General features: G+C 37.6%; 1 pseudogene; it reads right to left on the bottom strand.

The window, feature by feature from the left end:
- Positions 1 to 1369: 1369 nt before the first annotated feature.
- LOC120594104 (T-cell surface glycoprotein CD1e, membrane-associated-like) lies at positions 1370 to 4287 on the bottom strand (annotated as a pseudogene).
- Between the last annotated feature and the right edge of the window lie 5443 nt (positions 4288 to 9730).

Below are 9730 nucleotides of genomic sequence, written 5' to 3'. Positions count from 1 at the left end.
GAACATGTCATACAAAAGGTGTTGGGCTCTCAACGGTGAAAGGGCTGGCCCAAAACCTTGCTAATGGAGAAGAATATAGCCTTGACAAATAATCATGGAACCTTGTCTGTTAACTTGAAAATAAAAACTTCCACTAAGAAGTCTATAAAGTCTGTTCAGTTATCCCATCCAAAGGAAATTGTTAACTGGACATCAGTACAAATTCTGATCTTAATAGCTTCCAGCTCTCCAACAGACTTCAATGTATCTTCATTAAAGTAATTAAATAATTTTCAAATGTATATTTGTATATTTCTCCTTATTTTTTATAAGGAGAAAATAAACTGTAAATAATAATGATGATCATAATAATAAACCAAAATAATAAAGAAAATAAACACATAGCTTAACTAGATTCCAATCACACTTTTCTTTATTGGCTTAGCTCTGCCCATCAAAATTATCCACAACCCCCACATTTTCTTCATTAACTGTTCATAATATTAATTTCTCCACTGAATATGCACATCTACCAAGATGAACATGTACAGAATCTCAGAGAAGCTAAAATGCCATTCCAACCTCATCCTCATTTTGACAGAAGATATCTCATATGTCGTTATTTTCTTTAAAAATCTCCAAAGATGCACAAACACCCAATCACTGTGAAGTCTGAAGAACTATCCTACCTGCTTCACCTCTGGTGAGACACAAAGGGAGAGAAAGCAGTTTAATAAGCACACAGAGAAATGATGCAGAGATGTCAAAGAGGGAATGAATTAAGACAACATCATTAATTTAACAAAAATTATTTTAGTCAACATTTATTGAGAAATATTTGATTAAGCAGAACCAGCTGCATAATTTGTGGGGCCATTCATTATCATGAAAATGCTAGTACAAAATAAATTTATTGTTCGGAAATTATTAAGAATTTTAAGATGGTTACAACAGCACAGTAATATGCTCATGAAGCTAGCCCTGAATCCAGGTTAAATTTTTGATCATGGAGAAAAATACAAACACCTAAACACTGCTTTCAAGGAATTGAGATTTTTTAAAAAAAAAAAGAGCAAAAACCTAAATAATTGCCGTTTATAGTAGGAAGAGATGACTGTATTTAGGAAGATCTGGGGAGAACATAAGAGATTTCAACTGAGCAATCCAGGGAAGAAATAAGAGTTTGAATCAGAGTATAAAAGATCAATAGTGGGGAACTTGTAGCCAAAGCAGAAGAGAGACTGCTGGGGTTTGGAGACAGATTTACAAAGGAGTTAGAATCTCTTTACAGAACAAGCTATTTTAACAAAATCATGTTTTGCTTATTGTTATGCATCCTGTTTAAGAAGAAGCAGACAAGAATTTTATATATAAGGTAAAACAAATGTCATCAGAGTTGGTGTAAGCTCGTTTTCCATTTCTTCAAGAATATGCTTTGAGCCATGATTTCTTTACCAAGCAGAGGTGATTTCCTGAATTCCTGGGGTCTTGGGTGTTGACTTCTGTGGAAAAGACAGGGCTAGGTACATTGAGGAGAGCAGATACTCTGATTTGAGCTATGGTAAAAGAAGAGGATTTTGATCTCAAAGAAGGGCAATCAGAGGGCAAGAGGAGAGAGAAAAGAAGATAGAGAAAAGAAAAATGAGTTAATAAGTTGAAGAAACAGAACAAGAAAAGTCTCACCTCTCTTTTTAAACGAAAAGCCAACTACAACCAACATGACCAAGGTTACTATTACAGTCAAGAAGATCAGTATCAGGAAGATGGAGCATCCATCTGTTTGGGGATAAAGAAGGGTGTCAACCTATAAAGTACTCTCTATTCTACCTTAGTTAATGCTTCTTCTTTCACAAGAGTGAAGCCTTTTAAGAAATTTTCTCTGTATTTTCTAGAGCCCCCATTTCAATTCCTCCTGAATCTATGTCCCTGATCTCCCCTTCCCTCTCTCTTTCACCAAATCATTAAGTTCTTTCTTTTCTCTTTAGTACCTCTAATTCTCAACTTCTATTTTCTTGAAATTTAATTGTTGTCATTCTTCACCTGTCTTTATTTGGATTCTCCCACTTTTATTTTCTTGTGCATAGCATTCCTATCCATTTCTCCACCTTCTCATTCATTAGCCCAAGGACAATGGGAAGACTATCCTTTCACAGCTGACCCCCAGTTTTTTCTCACCCAAGTGGATGATTATATCATGGCCTCCTAGACTGCTGTGTTTCACTCAACAAGCGAAGCCAGCCACCTCTCCAGCTGCCACATCCAAGGTTACTCAAAGATACCATGTCCCGTCAGCACTGGGGATAATGTAACCTTGATAATGTAACCCCGCTGTTCCTGTTCACCCCACATTCACATCACCCACACAGGTTTTGGGTGAAAGCCAGAGACATGGCACACCAGCAGCAGATGACCAGGCTCAGGACTGTGGTCTTTAGACACCCAAGCCTCTGGCTTCTCTAGTGAGAGAGGGGAAGATGAGGAGAAATAAAGTTTATAGGGGCACTCTAGATCATAACTTAGTGTCTAAGGTACCTTGGTAGTTTGAGTATTCCCTTCTTTCTCTTATCTTGGAAACAGTTCTAAACATACACATCTTATCCTCTAGTCTCTTATGTGTTTCAAAATGATGATAAAGAGTAAAAAACTCAAATACAAGTGTTAAAGCATTAGAGATATGAGAAGAAAGAAAGTTGAGCTCACCTTGTCTTTCTAGTTCTGACTTCCCTGCACCAAGGAGGTCTGACAGAAATCGAGGACAAGTGTCACTGAGAAGGCTCTACACAATTTCTTTAATAACTCTATAGTGATTGAGCACGTTACAGCCATTCTGAGCCTGACTCCCTCCTCCTGAAGATGGCTTCCAGGAATTTCCTTGAAAACTCAAGAAATCTGATCCATAATATGCCCCATTTAAGAAGCTTCCTGAGGCCTTCTCAGCATGCATTCTACAGCCAAATGACATCTGGTGCTCAAAGGGATCTGGAGGTGGACAAGAAAAAAAGAATCAGTATGGAATGAATTATAGGGAGGGAAGGAAACAGTCTAGAAAAGTAAAGAGATTTAAAGGAAGAAAAAATTTCTGGGGAATCACATGGGAGACTAGAGTTGGGGTGGGAAAGGGGGAAGAAATTTGTGAAAAGAAAACGTGAAGATAACAAAGATATTTTGAAACAATTAATGTGAAGAGACTATATGGGAAGACTGTCAGAAATATTAGAGACCAGTCAGGAAAAGCTCACTTGAGAGTAATTACGTACAAGCTTGTCCATGTAATCACCCAGGCCAGGGAAAAAGAGGGGTAGATCCTGGTTGGGAAAGGCTGAGTCTGAGGCTGGTGTTGGTTGGAAGAAGAGCAAAAGGAAACAACTATTCCAAGGAGCTAGAACATAAGGATATATTCAGGAGTGTGAGGAGATATGTACATGTAAGTTCTTCAGTGTATATGGTAGGGAGGGGATTAGAGTGAGAATGGTGGTGAAGCATAGAGCAGAGGAGAGAGAGTGAGCCACGGGATACAGGGAACAAGGTCAGAAAGTCTGGGTAATGATCAGAGCCCATACACCATTTTCCCCTTTGGGAGATGGTTGGAGATCTCTGAGAAATATCAGCTTGGAAAAACAAACTCACATTCAAACTGAAACTGGCTGGCAAAGGCCTGCACCTCCTGAGGGAAAGCATGCAAGTACAACTGCAATAGCGCCTGGAGGTTCTTCAACTCTTCCTTGCTAAAGATACCACGGGACCAGGGCCATAGAAATTGGATAGTGCCTAAAACACCATTCCAGCAATGAGTCTGCAGTTCACCCAGCCAGCCTGAACCCTGGGTGTGTGCCCAGCTGTGGTTGGCAAAGGAGGAAATCTGGATCAAATGGAAGGTTAGGGGCTCTTTGGTTGTTAGATGATGGGGTCTTAGAACCTGGAGATCTGAGAGATAGAAATGACAAGTGAGAAAGTATGAAAGGGTGGGAGAAGAGGGGCCCACATAAGAGAAGAAAGATATAAATACAGTTTGCACATATGCCCATTTCACCTACCCATTGGGCCAACTTTCTCTCCCCAAAATCAGAGAGAGAAACTGAGACTGGGGGCAAGGATACTTTGCCTAAGGATACTAGCCTGGCATGCAGATTCCAAGAGTACCCAGCAGGAGCATTACTCGCTGCCCCCATGTCCTCCCTAGAACTTCTTTCCCCTCAGCTATTCCCAACCATGGGTATCTTTCCACCTTGGTTTTTCTCACTCACTGTGCTTGCCCCATGGAAGAGAAGTTCCTTGAAGATCAGGGTCAGCAAGAGCAGCACTAAAGCTCTGTTAGGCAAAGAATTCTTCAGCAGAACAAGTTTCCCTCATAACTCAGATATCAGCTTCCCTACAAACCCTCTCACACTCTTATCTAACTTCCCTTGCCACACAAACAGACAAACCTCTCCCTCCACTCACTTCCCAGTCAGAGAAACCCTACTGCCTCCCTCAACCACAGGCCTCCCACAGGGTCTCTTTTCCCCTCCATCTCTCCCACTATCTGACTTTCAGATTTTCTTCCTGCTCCTGTCAGCCTCCTGACGTCTCCTACTGCACTAAGAACTATAAAAAGAAGCCCTAGTTTATGACAAAGTTGTAGTCTGTGGTCTGATTGGAAAATTTAGTACCTTTTGACCTTACAGAAATCAAGTCTACACTTGGGTTCTCAATGTCCTCTTCTGTAAAAAGAAGTGATGGAAGGTCCTCAGTGGTGCCCAAAGGCCTTTCTAGCACTCCTCTCTCCCTATCTATTTGTGTTCCTCTCTTCTTCCACTCTGCTTCCCAACCTTCCTTTCTTTGTCTTCTTGGTCTTCCCTGTATTTCTCTATTTTTCTCTGGAGCCTACTTTCACTCTTCTCATTGCCTTGTCTGTTCTCCCTGTCCCCTTAGACTCCCTCCTGTCTCTTAATTCTTCTCTTTACAAAATAATCATCAGAGACACTAGGTGCTTTGAATGTAGCTATTTAATCTTCATAATCCATAGGGAAAAGGAGCAGCAATGGCAATACAGATTATCAGATAATCTTAGAAAAATGCCTTTTTTCTCAGTTTCCATAGTCAGACCAATTGTCAATGTTAATGGGAATCCACGACTGAGCTTGACTTGGGAGTGGTGAGGTGATAGGCATATTTTCACTCTTGTTGTATGAGAGGGTCTATAAAGTAATCTCAGGGACTTTGAATCTCCAACCTACCCAAATGACTTGAATGTGTCTACAGGTCAGTGGGCAAGCTTCAGTCTGTGTAAGAAGGGCAGTCAGGCAGACTTTTTTTTACAGTCCATTGTCTGGGAGCACTGGTGTCCCCTTGGTGGTGGCTCTTAGAGAGGAGTTTCACTGAAGGCAGGGAGGTGACTCCAGGAGACTAGAGATTCATGGGAGAATTCATTATTGCATTGTGTCTTTATTTTTGTTTCTTTCATTGATAACTGCTGTGGCAGCCTGAGGACAGTTGAAATACTATTATTTTGTTTTGTTTTCATATAAGAATTCAACTGACATTTACTCATAGTCCACCTGGTTCCAGAAGATTTGCCAAATACTAAGATTTCAGAGAAAGAAATATTTGGGGGGAAAAAAAGACTCACAGAATAGTGTTCAGTTATTGAAAGTGTTTAATCTCAGTCACATCCTGGTGTTGTTTCTAAATTCTAAGAATAAAGAAATATCTTTCAAAGTTTCACATAAAATAATGGCTACTTACAAAGAAGAGAGTATCACTGGCTTCAGATACCTCGTGTTCAATACAGTGGACAAATACTTCAAAATTTTGAGGTAATGAGATAATCTTAATTTTTTTTATTCAAGCAAAGTATCGAATCCTGATAAGGGAAAAATTAATTCATATTTGAATATTCAAAAACTCAAAGAATATGCTACATAACTCCCTTTATGAGACAAATTATGTGAGTAAAACCAAAAATTAATCAGAATTAAGAATTCAAAACATAATGCAAAAAATTCTGACATAAAATTATTTTTATAAAGAAATGGGACTACATCAAACTAAAAAGTTTCTGTACAGCAAAAGGAACCACCAACAAAACAAAAAGGCAACCAACTGAATGGAAGAAAATATTTATAAATATTTTCAGCTAAAAGGTCAGTATCTAAAATATATAAATAATTTATACAACTCAACAACAACAACAACAAAAATCCAATTTAAAAATTTGCAGAGGACCTGAACAGACACTTCTCCTAAGAAGACATGCGTATGACCAACAGACATGTGAAAAGATGCTCAACTTCACTAGCTATAAGGGAAATGAAAATCAAAACCACATCTGTTAGAAAGGCTATTATCAACAAGACAAGTAATAACAAGGGTTTGAGAGGTTGTGGAGTAAAAGGAACCCTCATACACTGTTGGTGGGAATGTAAATTGGTACAGCTACTATGGAAAATGGTATGGAGGTTCCTCAAAAAAACTCAGATAATTCAGTTATTGCTTATAGCTTGGTGCTGATCATTTTGTCACAAGATGCAGAGGAATTATAAAGAAAAGATAAAAGAGACCTTTGATATCTAAAAGGCTTGAAACACACTATCGACCAACTTGACCTAGTTGACATAAACTTTCCACCTAACAATAGCAGAAAGCATAGTGTTTTCAAGAGCATAAGGAACATTCACCAAGAATACCATTAAACAAATTTTAATATATTTAAAAGGATTGAAATCATATGAACTAAAAAACTTCTGCACAGCAAAGAAATAAAAAAAGAAAAAAAATTTTTTGGTGATTGACAAGAAACAAACAAACAAAAAAGAAGTAACAGTTGAATGGGAGAAAATATTTTCAAACAATGCCTCTGATAAGGGGCTAATATACAAAAAATATAAAGAACTCATATAACTCAACCACAACAACAACAAAAAAAACAACAATCCAATTAAAAAATGAGCAGAGAACCTGAACAGACACTTCTCCCAAGAAGACATACAAATGGCCAACAGACACAGGAAAAGATATTCAACTTCACTAGCTATTAGGGAAATGCAAATCAAAACCACGATGAGACACCACCTCACATCTGTTACAATGGCTGTCATCAACAGGACAAGTAATAACAAGTGTTGGAGAGGTCGTGGGGAAAAAGAAGCTCAACTTCACTAGCTATAAGGGAAATGAAAATCAAAACCACATCTGTTAGAAAGGCTATTATCAGCAAGACAATTAATAATAAGGGTTTGAGAAGTTGTGGAGAAAAAGGAACCCTCATACTCTGCTGGTGGGAATGTAAACTGGCGTAGCCACTATGCAAACAGTATGGAGGTTCCTCCAAAAATTAAGAATAGAATTACCATATGACCCAGAAATCTCTCTTCTGGGTATCTATCCAAAAATTTTGAAAACATTTATTTGTAAAACTATATGCACCCTGATGTTCATTGCAGCATTAACCACAGTGTCCAAGATATGGAAACAACTGAAGTGACCTTCAATAGATGATTGGTTAAAGATGTGGTACATGTATACAATGGAATGTTACTCAGTCATGAGAAAAGATGAAATACTTAATGTGCAATAACATGGATGGATCTTGAGATTATTATGCTAAGCAAAATGAGTCAGACAGAAAAAGCTGAGAACCATACGTATTCATTTATGTGTGGGATATAAAACTGAAAGCATCAACAAACATGACAATCATACAAGACAAACAAATAGAGACTTATGGACACAGACAACAGTTTAGTGGTTACCAGAGAGAAGGGGAGAGGGTAGAGGTATAAAGAATAAAGGGTATCAAATATATGGTGACAGAAGAAGATTCAACTTTGAATTGTGAACACAGAATGAAATATACAGATGATGTGTTATTGAGTTGTGCACTTGAAACTTATATAATTTTATTAACCAGTGTCACCCCCAATAAATTTAATAAAAAAATATATAAAATGTACATAAAGAAGAGGTGGTACATATATACAAGGGAATATTACTCAGCCATAATAAGAGATGAAATGTTGCCATTTGTGACAACATGGATGTATTTTGAGATTATCTAAGTGAAATAAGTCAAACAGAAAAAAATTCAGAAGCATGTGATTTCATTTAGATGTGGGATATAAGACCAAAAGCAACAAATGAACAAGACAAATGAAAATTCATAGACACAGACAACAGTTTAGTGGTTACAGAGGGAAAGGGAGGGGTGTTACATAAGAATAAAGAGGGTGAAATATATGGTGATGGAAGGAGATTTGACTTTGGATGGTGAACACCAGAAAGATCATGTATTATAGAACTGTACACTTGAAACTTATATAATAACGTTAATCAATGTTGCCCTAATAAATTTAATTTTAAAATATTATTTTTAAATTGTATAGTTAACTCCAAATAATTATTTTAAATGTACTTATTTAATGCATTTGTTTATCATTTCAGGAAAAAAAAAGTTAATAATAATCAAAGAATTATACTTTATTATACTTTACTAAAACCCAGAGAGGGAAATAAAAAGAAGAGAAATTTATATATATACACATTTCATTTTTTCCAAGAATATTTATTTTTGTTTATTTTATTAGGTTCAAGTATTCAGTACATTGGTTAGACATTTATGTAGTTTTTAAAATGATCCTAATAATTGCTCTACTCTCCCCTGGCCCTCCACTTAGCCATTACATTAATGCTAACTGCATTCCCTATGCCGTTCTCCCTATCCCCGTGACCATCTATCAACTACTAATTTGTGCTTCTTTAACCCTTCACCCCATTCTCCCAGCCCCACAACCTCACTCCCTTCTGGCCATCACCAGATTGTTCTCTATATCTGTGGGTCTGTTTTTAGTTTATTCTTTTTGTTCCTTAGATTCCGCATGTAAGTGAAATCATATGGCATTTATCTTTCTCTGTCTGACCTTTTTTCACTCACCACAATAACCTCTAGTTCCATCCATGTCATTGCAAATGAGAGGATTTCATTTTTTTAATGGCCAAGTAATATTCCATTGTATATGAACCATAACTTCTTTATCCAAGTCCCAGAGGCTCCTTAAGCTATCCCTTTTTGTTTTGTTTTGTTTTGTTTTGTTTTATATTTTATTGCTATTCTGATTGGGTGTTTTCCACTGCCTTGTCTTCCAAATCTCTGATTCAATCATCTGCTTCAACTACTATATTGTTGATTCCTTCTAGTGTATTCTTCATTTAAGTTATTTTATTCTTCATTTCAGAGTGGTTCTATTTTATCTTTCCTATCTCCACTTTTATGTTTTCTATGTCTGTGTTAAAGTTCTCACTGAGTTCATCTACTCTTTCTCTAAGTTCATTGAATATCCTTATAACCAGTGTTTTGAACTCTGCATCTGGTAGATTGCTTGTCTCCATTTTTTTTGTTGTTGTTGTTCTTTTCCTGGAGTTTAGTTCTGTTTTTTCATTAGAGACATGTTTCTTTGTCGTTCCACTTTGACTGCCTCCCTGTGTTTGTTTCTACGTATTAGGCAGGGGTGCTTAGTAGAATGGCTTAATGTGGGGCCCAGTGGCGCAGTCTCCATGGTCACCTGAGTCAGGTGCTCCAGGTGTGTCCCTTGTATGGATTGTGTGTGTCCCCTGTTGTAGTTGAGCCTTGGTTGCTATTTGCATGTTAACGGGAGGGATTAATCCTCAGGCTGATATGTTGTAAGGACTGGCCAGTGACTACAGTGGAGGAACCATGGTGTAGGAGCTGACCCTACAGAGTAGAATTCACTTTAACAGGGATTTGGTGCCTGCCCAG

Source organism: Pteropus medius, unplaced genomic scaffold, assembly GCF_902729225.1.
Source record: "Pteropus medius unplaced genomic scaffold, Ma_sr-lr_union100, whole genome shotgun sequence".
Lineage (NCBI taxonomy): Eukaryota > Metazoa > Chordata > Mammalia > Chiroptera > Pteropodidae > Pteropus > Pteropus medius.
The sequence above is the reverse complement of the archived record's forward strand: the minus strand, read 5'-3'. Positions and strand labels throughout refer to the sequence as shown.